Source organism: Equus asinus, chromosome 15, assembly GCF_041296235.1.
Source record: "Equus asinus isolate D_3611 breed Donkey chromosome 15, EquAss-T2T_v2, whole genome shotgun sequence".
In the NCBI taxonomy this organism is placed as follows: domain Eukaryota; kingdom Metazoa; phylum Chordata; class Mammalia; order Perissodactyla; family Equidae; genus Equus; species Equus asinus.
In genome coordinates, this window is record NC_091804.1 from 42,309,835 (window position 1) to 42,330,784 (window position 20,950).

General features: G+C 44.4%; 2 long non-coding RNA genes across 2 annotated transcripts; one reads left to right on the plus strand and one right to left on the minus strand.

Moving 5' to 3' along the window:
* The first annotated feature begins 467 nt into the window (after nucleotides 1-467).
* On the plus strand, nucleotides 468-5,736 carry LOC139040343 (uncharacterized). The gene is made up of 3 exons (XR_011494693.1): nucleotides 468-601; nucleotides 1,877-2,154; nucleotides 4,773-5,736. It is a non-coding gene; the product is annotated as an uncharacterized lncRNA (long non-coding RNA).
* A 582-nt stretch (nucleotides 5,737-6,318) lies between these two features.
* LOC139040344 (uncharacterized) lies at nucleotides 6,319-9,163 on the minus strand. The gene is made up of 3 exons (XR_011494694.1): nucleotides 9,051-9,163; nucleotides 7,337-7,447; nucleotides 6,319-7,249 (listed from the first exon to the last, which is right to left on the minus strand). It is a non-coding gene; the product is annotated as an uncharacterized lncRNA (long non-coding RNA).
* Between the last annotated feature and the right edge of the window lie 11,787 nt (nucleotides 9,164-20,950).

Below are 20,950 nucleotides of genomic sequence, written 5' to 3' on the forward strand. Positions count from 1 at the left end.
CCAAGGAAAAGACTTGAATGAGGAATAAAAGCCACAAGAGAAAGATCTAGATAACAGAAGAAAGTTCCAGACAGAGGAAACAGCAAAGCACATTCCTTGAGATGGAAAGATCTTGGTATGTTGAGAAGTTATGTTGATACTTTCTGGCTCTCGCCAATTCAGCAGCCATTAAGACTTGTCTAAGCTTGAAGGTCCTAGGTGCTGTCTTCTAAGGGCTGAGCGTTTACCCTCAGTTCTAAGACATTTGGCTCCGATTTCCTAACACTGCTATCTCCTTCTCCTTATCAGAGGGGAGCAAGCTGTTCCTCATTTATTTGTGACTGGAAACAAGAAGTTACCAATGACTGAGTACACGCCTTGCACTGTACTAACTGCTTAATTGCATTATCTCATTGAATCTGCAAAACCACCCCACTGAATTACGGTAGAACACTCTTAATCCAGGTCGATGCTGTGCTGAGAGTTTTAAGGAAATTAATTTCTAGAATTTACATGTTTATACTTACATTTACTTATTCCTAAAACTGCCTTGGAATGCTCCTGTAGGCCTAAACTCACCTGGAACAACCCTTTTCTGCCATTACAGAGAAGTCTGTGGAGGGTAAGTACAGCAGCATCTTTATGGAGCGTTGAAGAGGTAGGCGGTGTGATAACCTTCAAGGTAACAAACAAAGAGATTAATCAGCATGTTGGTTTGGGGGAATCCTCCTTTAATGGTTAATCAAAGCACCTAGATGTGGGCATCCTGTCTTACTGTATCTTACATGCATTTTTTTCTAGGGAGCTTTCAGAACAACCACAGAAGTATAATGATATTGTTAATTCTTATAAATGTAATGGGAATATTTTCTAGAACCATCCAGTATTTCAGGATACATAAAAATGTCCTAGGATAAAACTTGTATACGGTTTCTTTCAGATTGTGTTGGTGCTGTTCAATACATTAGTTACAACTTATTAAACTTATTTAAAAAAAAACATTTTATCAAATCGTATGAAATATGGATTCCAATTACAGTCACCATAGTATTTTTTTCTTACAAAATGCTTACTATTTTCTATTTCTTATTAAGAAAAAATGGACTTATTTGAATTCTGGTAAAAATTTAAGATGTCAACTTATATAAGGGACTGTGTCTTTTTTTCCTCAAAATTATGTGAGAAAAAATGAGATCATTAGTTTAACAGATCTTGGTAGTTGTCTGCCTAGTAGCAATTGCCAATTATTTTCTTTGCTGATAAAACTCAACTTACACACACACCTACACAATACATATTTAATTTTAATTTTTTCCAACTCCTTTGTGCTTCAGGGAAAGCTGGGACCTCAACAGTCCCAGGGGCTGGAGTTTTGATTAGTCAATATTGGTGCATCTTAACCCCGGCCACAGATCAGATCATCTTCCGAGCTTTTACAAATTGTCAATGCTTGAAAGAAAAAAAGAAAAAAAAGACTGAGGGGCCAGCCCTGTGGCCGAGCTGTTGAGCTCGAGCGCTCCACTGAGGCGGCGTCCCACATGCGACAACTGGAAGGACCTGCGACTAAAATATACAATTATGTACTGAGGGCCTTTGGGGAGAAAAAGCAGAAAGAAAAAAAAAGATTGGCAACAGTTGTTAGCTCAGGTGCCAATCTTTAAAAAAAAAAATTGTCAATGCCTGGGTCCCACCCCCAGCTATTGTGATTAAATGGGTCTAAGCAGGGAAGATAATTTTATTTCTGTTGCTAATAACTGGTTGAGGAATTGGCATGTGACATAACTCTGACCCTTAGAGGTGAAGTAAGTGGGCTGGGGTATGTCTCTGGGAGGGTTATCGTTGCTCTTGAAACAAGGAAAGGAATGTTCTCTTCCAATTTTCAGATTTTTTTTTTTAGGTGAATATGTGTTTCCTTGTGCTGTGGCAGCCATTTTGTGGCTATGAGAGGCAAACCTGAAGTTCAAAGTCAATACACTGAGGTGGGCAGAACAAGATCAAAGGAACCCAGGACTAGAACAATGGAGTTAACTAACCCTGGAACTGCCCTATCAAGGAGGACATTTATGCCATTTTTAGATGGGTTCTCTGTTTCCTGAAGCTCTAAGCTCCTATTTTACAAAATAAGGAAACTGGAGCACAGAGAGGTTAAGCTATCCGTCTACAGTCACACAGCTGGTAAGTTGCAAAGCCAGGGTTTGAATGTGTCTGATTCCAACTTCTGTGCTTTCAATGACTATGATACAGAATAGGGTTGGCAAACTATGGCTTGTGGACCAAACCCCACCCACCACCCGTTTTTGTAAATAAGGTTTTACTGGAACACAGCCAGACCCAGTTTGCGTAGGCATCATCTGTGGCTGCTCTTGCACTACAACAGAGTTTAGTGTTGTAAGAGACACTGTGAGTAGAAAGCCTGAAATAGTTACTGTGTGGCTCTTTACGGAAAAAGTTTGCCGACCTCTGCTGGTCTAAGCCAATCGTGGTAATCCTATCTTTCTTTATCTGTGATTGTCCGCTGGTGACAATATAATGGGTTTTGGCCAATGAGATTTAGGCAGAGTTCTGCTGAGGAGATGCTTCTGAGAAAGGCATTTCCCCTTTCAAAAGAGGTAGGAAGGAAGGTGGCCACCTCCCTTCTTCCCGCCTCTGGAGCAGGAAAGATGATGAGAGCTGAGCAGCCATCTTAAAACCACAAGAGGGAGGATCAATAATGGTAGATGGCGGAGAGGAGCATGCAGAGGCTCAGGGTTCACGACGCCGTTACGGCTCCCATCCAGGGCTCTGACTCCCCACCTCCAGACTTCGTGTTGTGTTAGATGATAAATAGTTTAAGTCACTTTTACAGCCTATTCCATTACCAGCAGCTGAGCTTATCCTGTATGGTCCAAACCCTAGGTCTGGAATCACCATCCTTATTTTGCACTTAAGGAACCCCGAATTCGGGGAGATACAAGGACTCATCTGAGGCGGTGTGCAGTGACGACCCCTGTTCCATTACCCCTTGATAGTAACAAACGAACTCAGCACTTGGGGCTTTGTTATATATGCAAACATTCTGTCACCAAAGGAGAATGAACACGAAGGGCACTGCGGTTCCTAGCCAACAGTCATTTCCTCTTTTTCCTACTAACAGAACCCGCCTTTCATTGGGGCAGCAGCGCACCCTGCTCCAAGGGAGGAAGGATATTTGTTCTCAGCCAATCACGGAATTCTTTTTTCTCTTTGGGGGAAGTTTGACCTCTAGATTTCTGACTCCAGGGGGCGTCTGGGGTGGGGTGCGGCAGTCTGCGGGTGATGCAGGTGCCTCCGCTCCGTAAAGCACACTTTGACTAGCGCTATTCTATACCAAAGGTCATAAACCCTCTCTGTAAATGGCCAGATAGTAAATATTTTAGGTTTTATAGTCCATATAGTGTCTGTTGCACTATTGAACTTTGCTGTAGCAGCGGCTCAGAAGCAGCCCCAGAGACACACAAATGAGTGGGCATGGCTGTGTTCCAATAAAGCTTTATTTACAAAAGCAGATGGTGGGCCATATTTCACCTGTGGGCCATAGTTTGCTGACCCCTTGCTTGACTAGTCCTGGTTCGTCTCCTGGTCCTGGGCCCATCTTCTCCGAATACATTGCTGACTAAAAGCTAAACCAATAGGGTTCTCTTGGGAAGGAAGACATGGGTGATGGCTTTTGGGTACGAGGTAAACTGTTGTGATCTAAGCCAATTTGGAGTGGAACAATTCTTCGGTTATTTTTGGCAGAGGTGAGAGTTAGCTGGCCCCTCACCGCTTACCTACAGGTCATCATAAAAATCTAGTCTCTGTCCAAATTCTGCTACTCTGATAGCCAAACACTCATTAGCAAAGCAAGCACGAGACAGTTCACGTTAACAGATAAGAGGTTTGTTACTGTTATTAAATAAATTAACAAACAAACATTTCAAAAATTTCTCATTTAATTTCAAACAGGTAAGTATAGATAGATCTAACTCTCATAAATAAAAGATCTTTGGGGTCATTGCAAATTTTGAAGAGTGTACAAGGGTCCTGAGACCAAAACACTCAAGAACTGCTGACTTAGGTCAATGTCATACCTCCCTGCCTGGAGGTTTCACAGGAGGGAGACTATTTCCTGTGATTTCCTACAAAGCAAGAAAACAATCGTGGTTAAGAAGGCAGGCTTGGGATTCTGAAGGCTCGAGTTTAAAACTTTATTCTAGAACTTGCAAAGTGGATGATATGGGACCAGTCACTTAAACCTTGGAGCTTCAGTTTCCTCATCTGCAGAATGGGGATAATGAGACCCACCTTTTCCGGGAGTCATAAAGATTAAAGTGGTGCTCGCTGATCGTGATCGATGTACAGGCTTGTTTTGTGGAGGAGAGAAGTGGACCAGAGAGCACCTCTCAGGGGTCAGGAGTGGGCCTGAGACTCTGCATTTCTCACAAGCCCCCAGGGCATGCTGATGCTGCTGGTTCCCCCACCACTCGGGAGAAACCCTGGTCCCAAGCACATCCCTTCAGAAGAACCCTGCAGTTCTCCTCATCCATTTTCAACGTCCGGATACTGAAACATCAGCTTCTTTCTTTTCCGTTTTCGTTTCTTTTGTTGCATTTTGACTCACTGTTTTTCCTAATCTGGGTTACTCTGTCCTAACTGGTTTCCCCGCCTTCGCTCTTCATTTAGTGGAGATGAACTGAGCACCTGCTACGTGCTGGGCCCTGTTCTGAGCCTTGGCCCTCAAGGCTCTGGGACCACCTTGAGCTTTCTCTAAAGTGTAATCTGCTTCAACCCCTCAGGAGCTTCCCAGTGCTGTCAGGATCAAGTCCAAGCTTGGGTGTTTCAGCACGGCTAAAATCCCCTGCCGGACCTGGCCCCCTGGAGGCTCGCCAGGAGCAATGGTCCCTCCTCTGTGGGCGTGGTTTCGAGGCTCAGATGAAGTAACGCCCATCACGCTGTTCCTCGGTCCTTGACACGGAGGAGGGGATCAACACGTGGGAGCTCTGTCGCTAAGACCTGGGATCTGCTGGGAATCAGGGAGCCCGACTAACTCAGCTACCCAGTGGTTCTCAACCGGGGATGGGGGAGGATTTTGCCCCCAGGCGCACTGGCAATATCTGGAGACGTTTTTGGTTGTCACAATGTGGGGAGAGTGCTACTGGCATCTAGTGGGTGGAGGTCAGGGATGCTGCTAAATACCCTGCAATGCACAGGTCAGCCTCCTCCATCCCCACCCCACCCCCACCGTCCCATGACAGAGAATTATCTGGACCAAAACGTCACTAGGGCTGAGGTCAAGAAACACTGGATGAGGCCACCCGGAAGAAGCTTCCCTCTTCTATGCTCCAGATCAAATCCATCGCCACTTCAATTTCTCTGCATGCCACCGTCTCTTGCTTGAGTGTACTAAAGTGGCCTAGTCTTTTCTCCAGGAGCACGCTTCCTGCAGATCTTCAACGGCTGGTTCCTAGTTCAAACGTCCCACCCCAGGAAGCCTTCTCTGACCACCCACTGCAAGGCTGCTCCCGCCCTCCCTGGTTCTCCTCCTGTAGGCAGCCTGTTCGTTTCCTTCTAATATCTATCACCATCAGATGGGACATTTATTTTCTTAGTTGATCAGTTGATTGTCTCCTGCACTCGAATGTGAGCACCATGAAGAGGAAGAGTCAGGTCTGTCTTGATCAGGGGTTTGTAAACTACCACCCGTGGGCCAGATTTGGCCCTTTGCCTCTTTTTGTAAATAAAGCTTTATTGGAACAAGCTATGCCCATTCTTTCATGTATTGTTGCTTGTGGTTGCTTTTGCTCTCCAACAGCAAACTTGAGTAGTTGTGATAGACACTGTGCAGCCCGCAAAGCCAAGATAGTCACCCTTTTCAGAAAATGTGTGCCAACCCTGGTTGTGGTTATTTGTCTAGTGCAGTGCTTGGCACATAGTGGGCACTCAGCAAATACTGATCGAGTGTTTACTCAGTACCCTTAATCCCACCTAATCCTCCTTACCACTCCATGAGGTAGATTCTAATAAGGGTCCACAAACCTGAAACTTCCGAAGCCATACTTTTAAAAACCAAATTTGGCAGCAAAACCTGATCTGATCTGACCTGTTTGGCTGCAAAATATGCCTTGAACAAATGCGAGGCTGTCGATTGCCTATATTTCTCTCACTAATTTGACCTTTGTGTGTTTCTCTGCAGACGTGTGGATGAGGCAGATTGAGGTGCTGCCCCAGGCCTCGCGGGCGATGCTGTGTCCCATACGGTATAAGCATCGCATCCCATTTCTAAAATCTCAAAATTCTGAATTCCAAAGCATATTCCACTATAAGGGTTTGGACAAGAGATTTGGATGTGTAGTTTTCTTTATTTTAAAGCTGAGGAATGGAGAGACCAAACCAAATAACAATGCTTGTGAATGGCAGGACCCAGATTTGAATCTCGGATCTGATCCCTGAGTTGTGGCTGTACCCGCTAGGCTCTCTCAGGAGAGGCGGGCTGGTGCTTGTTCACTGGATGAATTACGGGGTTGACGAAGCTGGCTGGGCCTTGTTCTCACCCCTGGGCTGGTCTGCCCGCTACTCGGGAGGTTCCTGCCTTTCCTCTGTCAGAACATCTTTCCAGGCCAAGTATTGCAGCTGTAAATGTGCATGCAAAACACACGTGCACGCACACACACGTACAACTCAAAAAAGGAGCTACATACTATTATAGTTTCTGCAGATTTGTGGCCACTGTTGTTCTGAGCAATCTCACCTTTATGAATCAGGTGACAAAACCCACTAGTAACCAGGCAGGGGAAAGAAAACAGATGCTTTTCCAGTCAGGCAGGATGGAGCTGAGCAGTTGTCACTGTGGTTAAACCTCTGCCTCCAGGAAGACACAGCCCCTTGTAAAAAATTATTGCTGTTCTCTCTCTGGTTTTGGGAGCTGCCCTGATTCTGTCAACTCAAAGCCACAGCTAACAGGAAAAGTGCAGCTTGTCTGTTGGGGATGCAGATGAGAATAGGACGATGGGGTAGGAAGATGGTGTTTCAGAAAGCGGCCGGCATTATCGACTCCAGTCGAGAGGGGAAGTGGGCCTCCCCCTAGCGTGCTTGAAAGCTTCCTTGAGAAGATCTGAAGCTGGCTCCAGAAGGCAGTGGAAGATTAACATGGTTTCACACGAGCAAGTGTTCTTCAAAAAGGCTCGGGGGAGGGAGATGGGCGATAGCTTGGCCAAGGGCTGAAGAGTGTTGGTCAAAGCAACAGCCGTAGCTGGGTGACTGCTGGATGATTCCTCTGTGTTTAAAAAAGGCGCGTATATACACATGCGATGGTGTGCGGGAGTGTAAAGCTATAGAAAAGGGGTAAGAAGAATACACTCACCGTTCACACAGGAAGTACACGAGAAGCAGGCGGGGGCGGAGGAAGGTGTGTGCGTCTGAGAGAGAAAAGGGCAACTTTCTATTTTCAATCATCTGTACTTCAGGATTCCTCCTTTGCTTGTGCAATTTAAAAATAAATAAAAACAAAATGAACTTGCAAAGACAAACAACAAAAACCCCAAGGGATAAGTTTCATAATAAACAAAAAGCCCTTTAACTTCGAAGAATTCTGAGGCTCCAGACACAAAAGGCTCCCCGGCTTGCAGCCTTCCTAGTTAAATCGCGTTTGGAAGGTGATTCGGAATTCCACCCTGCCCCGAACAAGGTCGACGACTGAAAACAGTTACTGAAACTGCCCTGTGGAGCAAAAGGGAAATGCTCCGTTCTCTCTCTCTCGTACTCTACTTAAAATTATTAACACTGCTTTTTTTACTTTTAATTTTTTTAAGAAATAGGAAGCATCCAAAATGACATGGTCTTTGTAATCTATCCTTTAAAATACACCTCCTACCAGATTAAGGCTTCAAGTCGTACCTTTGAATGTTAAAGAGAAAATCACAGTTAAAAACCAGCCCTTTTTAGAGACTAAGACAGGGATGCAATAGATCCTGGAGGATTCCTTAGCTTACGTACAAAAAAATGTTTGGTCTTCGGTTAATCTACCGCGAAACAATCTGGTTGCCTTCTTGTTTTCAGATGATCTTTCAGGTGAAGTTTCACTAGATTGCCTGTTACTTTCGTTAAATTCATTCTTTATAAATTGTGTTAAATAGAAAATAGGAAGCGAAGGAGGCGCGGGAGGAGAGTGATGACGGATAACCGAGGAGCAGGCTCCTCCGCCCGCATCTGTCTCCATCCGCACAGACGCCAGGAATTCAACAAAATGGTGGCTGCTGGCAAGCTGGGTTTAGCTTTTCCAGCTATGAATCTGAAACTGGTTTCTCTTAGGAGAACAGGATACTTAATTACCGGAGCTTAAATCGTATGCAGGGAAATAAATAACCAGCATGGGCGGATCTTAAGATTTGTGAGGCGGGCAAATTATTTTCTCAAGGCTGGGATTTTTAACTTGACAGGATACACCTCTGATTAGCAAAGGTATGTCTGTCTCCTGGAGGTTTCTAGACTTACAGAATTGTGTCAGAGAAAGTCTGTTTGCACCCACCTTTTAGAATGTGTTTACATTAAATGAGGATCAGGCAAGAAATTTTGTTTTTATGGATGAAATGAGATAGAAGGTCTCTTGAAAACTTGATCCTAATGTTAGATTTTGTTACTGTCCTTTTCCAAGCATTGTTATTGTGTTGTTTCTTATTTGATCCTCATAGCAACCTGGAGGCTGTCAGAGTAAGCAACCTCTGCGTTACGATGAGGAAAGAGAGGCATAGGTTAGCTCACACACGTAAACAATTGGCCAGAGAGCGCTCAGATTCCGTCTCTCTTGCTCCACCTTTTCAGGGAAGGCCGGTATAGTTGCTGCCCGGTTTAATTTAGGTGAACTTCAAGCATCGCCAGGGTTCATCTTGTGCTAAAGGTTCCGGAAAAATTGCCTGGAGTACAATAAAATCCCAAGAAGAGGTTTACTTAAGCATGATTCACCACAAATACCTACTTCAGACTTTGGGGAGGAAGTAATTTACCTTTGTCATCAGGTGCGCCCTATGGGCGTGTGCAAGCCCCACCAGGAGCCTGTCTATTTTTACTGTGTTTATTACCTGAAGTGACTGTCCGGCTGTGGCTCTTAGAGGACCACGCGAGCTCCCCGAGAGCGGGTGTCGATGGGAGTCTGCAGAGGGAATAATCCTCTTAGACAATCGCAGGCTCCCTTGTCGTCCAGGAGTGTGCCCCTTCATTTGCAGAAAGGAAACCTGAATCACAGATTGGAAAACAACCATGACACAGCAGGTCTATCGCAGAGCAGGAAACAAAAGAATGGGATTGATTGTCATTTCCCTGCTTAACTTGGAGACTAAATTGTCTTAAAGGTAGACTTTGATCCAAAACCTGAGTCCTTTTTCATTACAACAGTAGCTCAAAAGGCAATATCGAGATGTCTAAATGGATGATCTGCTGATTTTTGTTTAAAGGAAGACAAATAAAAGTTACCTGGTCCAAATGCAAAAGATCCAAGTCAGAAATTGAGTGGAGGTTGGGGGTAATAGGTTTCAAGCGTGCCCAGAAGTGATGTAAAACTAACAACGATAATGAAACTAATAGTAAATAATAATCGTAGCTCTCTTAGAGCTATATGCCAGGCACTGCTTTGGGTACTTTTTAAGTATTAACTCATTTAATGGTCACATCAATCCTGTAAGCTAGATGCTGTTATTATCCCCATCTAGTAGTGGAGAAAATTGAAGCACAGTGAGCCTAGGAAGCTTGTCCAAGGCTGGTGGTGGAGAAGGACCTCGGTCCCCGTCCTTGCCCTGGTGATGATTATGAACAGAGGTTTAGGCATCGATGAACTCAATTTTAGTCGGCTCCACCAACACTAGTCCATTTGGTACCTTTGTGCTAATTAGAAAAAGGTGCCCCCTTGGAGCAGGTGCTCCCTCTTTAAGTGGATGACTTGACAGGGCTCTTCGGGGGCCCCGCACAGCACTGGAGGAAGGGCCGACTTTCAGCTGACGCTCATTTCTCTGCACTAGTGTAGGGCCGACTTTCCTGTTCGTGGTGGTGCGTTGGCTCCACACCTGCTGGTGTTGAGACTTTGGCTGACTCCTCAATGTGTTTGAGTCTCTGCTTCTTCATTTAAAAACCAGGATGATGCTGCTGGCCTCAGACAGAGGCTTGTGGCGAGAATCAAACACTGAATTTACTTGGCACGTGGGAACCACAGGAGGCAAAGCCAAAGATGAGACAGATTGTGCCTCTTGTTGGATCCTAAACTCCTCGGAGACAGGGAGGAGCCATTTAGAGACTCATTTTGAGATGCCATGGACTATATATCACAGAAAAGCCACTGCTGTTTTATAAGCAATCGATCATGTCTTCAACTCTTAGCGTTGCAAGATCTTGGTGCTTGAATAACGTGTACAACTAAGCTGTGTTCTCAATGAACTATCTTCCTTGGATTGCTGTCTTGAGAGCATTGTATTGAAATAAACAGATTTGATACCACTAAATTTGGAAATTGCCTACAGAATGCCTTTCACTGAGTTTAAGTGGATATTAAACTCACAGATATTATGTGTGATGTTAAACGTTCTAGTGTGGGGGATCAGATGCCCGCGTGTGCATCTCAGAGCTGCCACTTAAAAGCCCTGTGACTTTGCAATAGCCAGGACATGTAAGCAATCCAAGTGCCCATCAATGGATGAATGGATAAAGAAGATGCGGTATATACACAGTGGAATACTACTCAGCCACAAAAAAAATTGTGCCATTTGTGACAACATGGATGGATCTTGAGGGTATTATGCTGAGTGAAATAAGTCAGAGAAAAACAATTACAGGATGATTTCACTCACATGTGGGAGATAAACAAATAAGAAGAACAGATCAGTGGTTACCAGATAGAAGGGGAAGGGTGAAAGGGGTGAGGGGGCGCATGCGTGTGGTGACAGATAATAGCTGGACTGTTGGTGATGAGCACAATGCAGTCTACACAGAAACTAAAATATAGTGGTGTACACTTGAAATGTACACAATGTTGTAAGCCGGTATGACCCCAATAAAATAATTTTTTTTAAAAAGCTGTATGACTTTGGACACATTTCTTAGCCATGCTCCACATTAGTTTCCCCATCTGTAAAATGGGGAGAGTAGCAGCTCCTCTCTCCCAGACTTGTGAGGTGTAAGTGAGAAAAATCCATCTAAAATGTGTCCTGCCATCCATGGCAAATAGGAAGTGCTCAAAAAGTGTTAGCTGGCTTAGTTAACTGACGATAAATGTTAAATAGAATGTAGACCTAAGGATGGCATTGGCATTTTCTGATTCTCTTAAATTCTCTACATTTGACCTCATAGGAAACTACACTCAATAAATCCATGTGAAATCATTGATCTGTGTTGTCTCTCCTGCCTTCCAAGAGGACGCAATATTTTTTTCTTCAACCACTAGATGAGAGTAAAGTTTGGTTCCCGACGTGCAAGAGAGTTTCTGGAAGAAGCTGAAGGCAGAAGATCATCTGGCATCTTTATTCACTTAATTGCCAGGATGAGGGTTCTTGGAAGCTCAAACGTCAAGGATGAATGTTTCTTGTTTCTCTTAGCATTTTGGCTATGGCTTTTCTTTCTCTGGCTGCATCAAAGGCCAAGGTCGAGTTTGAACTTGGAAACTTGATGAAAGCCAGTAAAAGGATTTCTTTTTCTTTTTTCTTTGAGATATTTTTTCATTTCGCCCTGAGCTAGCATCTGTTTCCAATCCTCCCCTTTTTGCTTGAGGAAGATTGTCGCTGAGCTAACATCTGTGCCAATCTTCCTCTGTTTTGTATGTGGGATGCCACCACATCATGGCCTGATGAGCAGTGTGTAGGTCTGCAACCAGGATCCGAACCCGTGACCCCCGGGCTGCCAAAGCCGAGCACATGAACTTAACCACTATGGCACCAGGCTGGCCCCAGCATTTCTTTTTCCCTTTGCTTATTTGGCGAGTTAAATGCATGAACGATGCAACACTGTTATATGCTCTTGTATTGAGAAGGAGACTTCCCCTTGAGCTCTGCTGAGCTAATTGGATTAGAAAAGGTCACTTCAAGCTTCCCTCATATGGAACAACCTAGGTCTTCTATGTAGCAGATACTACTGGTTGCCTAACAACAAGCTGCCTTGGCTGCAGAAGGAAGGAACTACCAAATGGTGGGTTAGCCAATAGGACTTTTTTTCTTTCACAATATAAGTCTTAGATTTCAAGGCTGCTGGAGCATTCCAAGGAAGTCACCAGGGACTCAACTCCTTCTGACTTCCCAGTCCATCATCCTTTGGACATGGCCCTCAACTTCATGATTCCATGAATGCTGCTCCACTGCAAGAATGGGGACGTACCCCACATGGGAAGACAAGGAGAAGGTAACAAACGTGCATTCTAGCAGAAGTCATGAATTTTTATCACGAAAAAAAATTCTAACCATGTCTATTCAGGCAAGGGAAACGAAAGAAAAAGTAAACAAATGGGATTACATCAGACTAAAAGCTTCTGCAAGGCAAAGAAAACCATAAGCAAAATGAGAACTGGGAGAAAATATTTGCAAATCATATATCCAACAAGCGGTTAATTTCCAAAATATATAAAGAACTCATACAATTCAATGACAAAAAAACCAAACAACTCGATCAAAAAATGGGCAGAGGACATGAACAGACATTTTTCCAAAGAAGATATACAGATGGCCAACAGGCACGTGAAAAGATGTTCAGCATTGCTAATCATTAGGGAAATGCAAATCAAAACTACAATGAGATATCACCTTATACCCATTAGAATGGCTATAATTAATAAGCCAAAACATAATAAATGTTGGAGAGGATGTGGAGAAAAGGGAACCCTTATATACTGCTGGTGGGAATGCAAACTGGTGCAGCCACTGTGGAAAACAGTATGGAGAGTTCTCAAAAAATTAAAAATAGAAATATCATATGATACAGCTAATCCCATTACTGGGCATTTGTCCAAAAAACTTGAAATCAACAATTCAGGGAGACTTATGCACCCCTATGTTCATTGCAGCACTATGCACAATAGCCAAGACGTGGAAGCAACCTGAGTGCCCAGTGACTGATGGCTGGATAAAGAAGATGTGGTATATATAGACGCACAATGGATACTACTCAGCCATAAAAAAAGACGAAATCGTCCCATTCGCAACTACATGGATGGACCTTGAAGGTATCATGTTAACTGAAATAAGCCAGAGAGAGAAAGACAAACACCTATGATTTCATGCATATGTGGAAAATAAACACATGGACAAAGAGAACAGATTAGTGGTTACCAGAGGAGAAGGGGCTGGAGGGGAGGGTGAAAGAGGTAAAAGGGCACATAGGTATGGTGACGGATAAAATCTAGACCCTTGGGGGTGAGCAAGATGCAGTCTATATAGAAACTGAAATATAATAATGTACACCTGAAATTATACAATGTTATAAACCAATATGACCTCAATAAAATACTTAAAGAAAATTCTGCAAGGGAATTGAGGAAATAAGTTTTGGGTTTTTTTAGCTGGGCTTAGTGGCACTCTGAATCATTCTAGGGTTCTTTTGATAAGAAAGAAGATAAAGGATATTTGATGAGCAGCTAGAAGTCTACCAATTGCCACATGACTATTCCCTTCTCCCTAACAGACATCTGTCGTCCTCAGGATGACTGTATGCCCCAGGGATACCTTGGACCAGCCCCAGGAGGTGGGCTCTGATTAGTTTAAGCTATTCAGGGTGATCCCTTTCCTCTTACCAATGATTAATCTATGTAGCGATACATGACATTATGTTGGGCAATGAGATTTGAGAGAAAGAGTGATAAGGGGCCTTAGGAAAAGGGTTCTTTCTTCCTAAAGAGGGACTCAAGGAACTGAAGAGTTATTTTTCTGCCTCTGGATGTTGTTATGTAAAGATGTGATGGCTGGAACTATGGCAGCAATATTGCAAACATGAGGTGAGCTAGCCTGGTAGGACAAGGCCAATGTCCTGGGGTTGGCATAAGGGGAAAATAGAAAAAAATCTGTGACATTCAAGAGGCCACTGAGCTGCTGAATTAGTTGCAGCTACTTTTCTTCCAGACTTCTTTTGTGTGTGAGACGATAGCATTCCTTATGGTTTAGCTATTTTGAATTGGATTTTCTGCTACTTGCACTAAAAGTAATTCTAACTGATACTTTTGTATGATGAGACCAGTAGAATGGGACAATATTTTTTGTGACTGTACCTTTAAATGGTGGAAATAACTATGTCTCTGACTTCCTGTCCTCCTGCTTCTTCCTAATTTGCCGCTGTTCTTCTGGCAGGACAGGAGCACTGTGGCCCCAGGGCCATCACGCCTGGGCTGTTCCCTCTGCTGGAATGCTTTTCTCCTAAATAGCCGTTTAGCTTTATCCATCACTTTATTCCTTCTCTACTCAAATGTCACCTCGTCAGAAAGACTTCTCTGACCACCGCGTCTAAAATACAGCTCACTCCCCTCCCTGCCATCTCCTGCCTCTGCCTTCTTCCTCACAGAGCTTAGCAGCCGTGGACAGAGCGCACACTGCCTCGTCTCTCTGCTTCTCGACTTTCTCCTTACCTCGTGGGTAAGGTTCCTGAGAGCAAGGCCTTTTCGGCTGCTGTTGACGGCTGGATCCAGTTCCTCACTCGTCCAGCGCCCAGTACGTGGTGGTCGTTCAACATGTATTTGACAAATAAATGAAAAAGTTCGTTCGGAGCTTCGCTTCTAGATTTTGCCAGAGGCGGTATACTGCGCTGACTGAGCGCAGGATTTGGAGTCAGACACACCTGACTCTGGACTCTGGCTCTGCCGCTTGCCAGCTGTGTCAACTCGGTCAAGGTGGAGAACCTCCATTTCTTCATCAATAAAATGGTTTTTTAAAACAGATCTCATCCACTCGTTATCAGAGACAAATAAGATAACGCCTATGAGGCTCCGATGCTGTCCTGCAGGGTGAACCCGTGCCGAGCGGTGGGGTTGCTATTGTGCAACAGTGAGAGGCAGTCGCCCTGTCCCCAGGAGCCAGCGTCTTTGCTTTTCCCAGGAGAGCGCTTTGAAATGAGCCTTGATATATTTCATCAGGCCCAATGTGGCAGAACTGGGAAAAATGTAAAGCTAAACAAATATCTCCAAACGACCGTCTGCCCAGGTCAGTGGTGAGGAAACGAGAACATTCTGCAGAAACAGATGTTACGAAAGATGCCGGCTGCCAGAGTCTGGGATCGCCAGCCATTTGCCACCGCAAATGCTCCTGCATTCCTTTGAAGAAAAGCGCTCCGGCCTCTCCCTCCCCGCTAAGGTTGACCAGTATAAACACCGCTAACAGCAATACAGTGAAAGAATCAGCCCGCGCAGCTATTTTTAGCTTTCCCTTCAAGTCTTACATTTCACTTTTTAAGTTTGTTTTCAAAGTTCTCTTCCAACCTAAATAAACCCCGGCTCAGAAATGAAAGGACTTGGGTTATTACTTTCTGATTCTCCAGGGAGTAGGAGGCCAACTTCCGTGGAATGCTGGTCACCGGGAGCGTGCCTGCCTCTGAGGGCCCCGGGCCCCCCAGCGCTGCGGCCTGCTGCGCTTCCACCGCCGTGAGCTCCTGAAAGTGGGGGCCACCCCCTGACAGAGGCACCCCACTTCCTCTGACCTTTCACGAGAACCCACTAGAGAGTATAATCTTCCAGGATTTTCTATTCCGGTTCTGTAAAACTTTTCTGTTTGGATTCCCCCATCCCCTGCTGGGAGCATTATTTCACTGCAGTGTGTTACAATACAATGAGGAAAGGAAGCATGCCAATTTCATTCACTCACTCAGTCAACAGGTAATCATGCGGTGCCTACTGTGCGCCAGGTACTGTGCACCAGGTACTGCGCGCCAGGTACTGTGCTGGAGTCCCTGCTCTCAGGGGGCACTTCTTTCCTAGCAGCAGAGCTGATGAAGCACTAATAAGTAGAAAATTAATTAATTTATAGATCAATACAGAATGGAATAGAAGACCTGTTATATTGATTATAATTAGGATTAATAAAATAATTGTATTTATTAATATATGACAACCTCGATCTAGCACTGATTCCATGCTGGGTGATGTCCTAACCGCCTTCTATATTAACTCGTTTAATGCTTCCCTACTTTACAAATGGGGAAAGAAACCAAAAGGTTAAGTCTGTGTTTTTAAAAGCCCCACAGTCAGTTAAGTGGCCACTGGGACTTGAAGGTCAGCTGGACGGAGTTTTGAGCGCATCTGGTAACTGTATGACAATATTCTGCGTGGTCTTTAAGAAAGCGCCTGAACAAGAGGCCCAGACGAGGTCAGGGCCTGAAGAGTGCCGGGAAGGAAGGGGAGCTGAGCGGTGATGAGGAGTGTGACCGGTGGACGGGCAGGCGGAGCCCCGAGGGATGAGAGGTGGTCAGCAATCTGGGAAAGCCCTGCAGGCCGAGAGAGCAGCGAAGGCAAAAGCCTGAGGCAGGAAGGAGCGCGGCCCATTTCAGGGATGGAGAAAAGGCCCTTGTGACCACAGCAAGCTGTAGCGTGAGGAGCTGAGGGTGGAAAAGTAGGTGGTGGTGGTGGGGGGGGGCACATTCTGGTGGGTTTTCAATTCAAATAGCATTCAAAAAAGAAAATTCCTCAACGCATCACCTAGCTCAGGGTTCTGTGGGGCTCGTGGTGGTGGCATCTGTCACAGAGCTCAAGGAGGTGGTGGCTGAAAGCCTGGAAGCATTTTCAAGTCTTACTTCCTTAATAAGTCTCTGAACATAATTGGGTCTCTCTGGAGTGATCGGTGGTCTGACCTGCGTTACCGCTCTGGAGCCGGTGGCCCACGTGTAGCTCCGATGGACTTGTAACAGTTTGAGCCGCCCTGACACTAATCTCAAGACTTCCCCGAAGTGGTGTTTCCTTGGTTGTGGTTTAAAAATAAATTTTGAATATTAGCTTATTTTCGCATGATTTACATGATTTCTAAAAATGGGGCACAGGAGCCAAAAATAAGAGAAAACAAAAATGGGCTTTATGCAATCGGTTTCCAGTGAATCAAGATTTTACTGTCATTTGTGTATGCCTCTGCAGCGAGGACCCTTAGGGACTTAGGGCTTTGGCAGGTAAATAAAAGGCTTGAGTTAAGGGAAAATAAATACCTGACCAATGATCAAATATTTTGCAACAAAAATTTATGCATTGGCACCCCTCGGAATGGATGTAATTGGTTGATAGCCTGAGTGGAACAACTGGAACACGTTGGCGGACCTGATAGTTAAAGCACGTTGGATTCAAACTGATCACAGTGAGGGGCTGGGGAAACCCATTTTGATTGCTCTTCAGTGGGTGATACTTGGGAATTTTCACACAACATTCATCAAGAGGAAATGGAGGGGCCAGCCCCATGGCCGAGTGGTTAAAGTTCGAACGTTCCACTTCAGTGGCCTGGGGTTCGCCGGTTCGGATCCTGGGTGCAGACATGGTACCGCTTGTCAAGCCATGCTGTGGTAGGCATCCCACATATAAAGTAGAGGAAGATGGGCACGGATGTGAGCTCAGGGCCAGCCTTCCTCAACAAAAAGAGGAGGATTGCAGGCAGATGTGAGCTCAGGGCTAATCTTCCTCAAAAAAATAAAAGAGGAAATGGAGAGTTCAGGCAGCTTGAATTTGAATCCCCAAATTCCTGATTCCGTGATGATTGACCCTAGGAAAGTTACCTAACTTCCCTGAGCCTCTATTTGCTCATCTGCAAAATGGGCATAAAAATGGCACCTACTTTGCAAGATTGCCATGAGGATAATTGATCAATGAATTCATAAGTGATTAAATTGATATAAGGAAGTTATTTCAGAGCCTGGTGTGAGTAAGGCCTCAGTAAACATTTCTATTGACTTCTTTTTCTATCATACTCTTTCTAGCCCTTAGACTGTGGCCCCAGCCCCACGGTCCCATAGCACGTCTCTGCATGACCTCAGGAGGGAGCAGAGTGGGCACATCTTGGTCCACGGGGCAGCAGCAGGAGCAGCCATCACAGGAGCCCTCACAGAGAACCGGCCCCTTTCAAAGCAGCCTTCTGCTCTATGGCGGGCTTTCTGCTGAGATTCTGGACTGGTAAGCCTCTGTCGTGGGGGACTCTTCTGTGCCCTGCAGAATTTTAGCAGCATCCCTGGTTTCTACCTACTAGATGCCAGTGGCACACCCGCTACTCACCAAAGGCTGTGACAACCAAAAATATCTCCAGACATTGTCAAATATTCCCTGGGGACAAGATGCACAGTACATTTTAAATTTATGTTTTTTTTTTTTTTTTTAAATTGCTAACTAAATTATACACCCTTATTGCTGGGGAAAGAGAGAGAGAGAGAGGAGGAAGGATGGAAAGAAAGGCTGGAAGGATGAAAAGAAGGAAGGAAGGAAGGAGGGAATCGTACACAAATGGACAGAGCAAAATCAAAACAAATTAGAACAAAACATTCATGTCTATCACTACAAAAGTTTTATAAAATAGCCTTGAAAACTAGTTTTTCTATGTGTGAATTTATAGAGCAAACTATCTTTGGATCCAATCATAGCACAGATGTTTAGAGCAAAGTCTCCTGGATCAGAAATGATGGGCTTGAATCTCAGCTCCACCCCCCAGGGGCCGTGTGACAGTGGCCAAGCTGCTCCACAACCCCCAGCCTCAGTTTCTCCATCTGTAAATGGGAATCATCATAGTACCTTACTCAGCGCCCTGCCTAAAATATTCACTGATCGTGGGCTCTGAATATTTGCAGAAGTATGTCAAGCATATGCCAAGTGCCAAATACAACGCTAAGTGCTTTCCCCAAATCAACGCACATACTGATCAAATAACCATATGAAACAGGAGTTACTTTGTTCCCAATTTGTAGGAGAGGAACCTGACGTAACTTGCCGTGGGTCACACAGCCGGGAGGTGGAAAGGCAGGCAGAACATGGTGTTAGCTCTCTCTGTCTCTGCTCTCGTGCTATCTCCTCCTTGATACTGATGTTGTGCAGAATTCTAGAACCTTCCCTAACCAGAGCAGCAGAAAGTGCAGTCTCTCTCCATCTCCAGGATCCTCTTGCCTTGGGATAATCCAGGAATCTTAGGGCACTTCCTCCGTAGATAGGGTCAGTTATTTTCTGTTGTCACAAGTGCTGAAGACAGATCATTCAGGAAATCGGAGGAAATACCCCCAATTCTAAAAGGTGGCAGAAACTGTGGAGATGCCTGTGCTCTGTGATTCACTGCAGGGTCTCTGATCCCTAACCCCAGAAGTGACTCCTATCATGGCTGTCTATTCTGTTGGTCACACGGAGCAATCCTGGCACAACCAGAGGGGATTACCGAAGAATGGGACTAGTGAGAGGCTGGGTCTGTCTCAGAGACTGGCTACTACACCGACTCTCTGTGGTGGAAAACTTTGAAAAGAAGACAGACTTTGACCGGAAAATCTGTTTTTACAAAAGACTTAGCTTCACATCGTAAATGATTAGTTTGCTTGGAAAGATGCTTCTGGAAAATATTACAAACTCCTTTCACATAAAAGATAAGAAGCACAACATATTAGGTCAGCCACTATTTGAATTCAGATCTTGAAAAGCAAATTAGCTGGAAACCTCAAGCTCGATGAAGAGATATTGAGGCTAACGTATGTCATTCTAGAATTTAATATATGTGTAAGAATATAGTAAATTCCTAAGTATTAGTATACCCACATCCTTTAAAAGTGTATATTTGAACCAGTGGGACTTCATGAGACGAAAGGGCTTCTGCAAGGCAGAGGAAACTAGGAACAAAACAAAAAGACAATCCACCAACTGGGAGAAAATATTTGCGAATCATCTATCTGACAAGGGGTTAATCTCTAAAATTTATAAAGAACTCACACAATTCAACAACAACAAAACAAACAACTCGATCAAAAAATGGGCAGAGGACATGAACAGACATTTTTCCAAAGAAGATATACAGATGGCCAATAGGCACATGAAAAGATGCTCAACATCACTAATCATCAGGGAAATGCAAATCAAAACCACACTGGGACATCACTTACACCCATTAGAATGGCTATAATCACCAAGACAAAAAATAGCAAATGTTGGAGAGGATGTGGAGAACAGGGGACCCTCATACACTGCTGGTGGGAACGCAAACTGGTGCAGCCACTGTGGAAAACAGGATGGAGATTTCTCAAAAAATTAAAGATGGAAATACCATAAGATCCAGCTATCCCACTACTGGGTATTTATCCAAACAACTTGAAATCAACAATTCAGGGGTTGGTTCCATGGCCCAGTGGTCAAGTTTGCACACTCCACTTTGGAAGCCCAGGGTTTGCCGGTTCAGATCCTGGCCGTGGACCTACACACTGTTCATCAAGCCATGCTGTGGTGGCATCTCATATGGAAGAGCTAGAATGACTTACAACTAGGAAACACTGGGGCTTTGGGGAGAAAAAAAAAGGAAGATTGGCAACAGATGTTAGCTCAGGGCTAATCTTCCTAAAAAAAAAACAAATTAAAAATAAATCCTAAGAGACTTCTGTACCCCTAGGTTCATGGCAGCATTATTCACAATAGCCAAGAAGTGGAAGCAACCCAAGTGCCCATCAACTGGTGATTGGATAAGGAAGATGTGGTATATATATACAATGGACTACTACTCAGCCATAAAAAAGACAAAATTGTCTCATTCGCGACAACATGGGTGGAGCTTGAGGGTATGATGTTAAGCAAAATATGCCAGACAGAGAAACACAAACACTGTATGATTTCACTCATATGTGGAAGATAAACAAACACATGGACAAAGAGAACAGGTTAGTGGTTACCAGAGGGGAAGGAGGTTGGGGATGGGCACAACAGGTAAAGAGGCAAATTTATATGATTGACAAATAATAATGCACAACTGAAATTTCACAATGTTATAAACTGTTATGACCTCAATAAGAAAAAATGTATATTTGGTCAACCTTGGAGATTCTTTTAGTA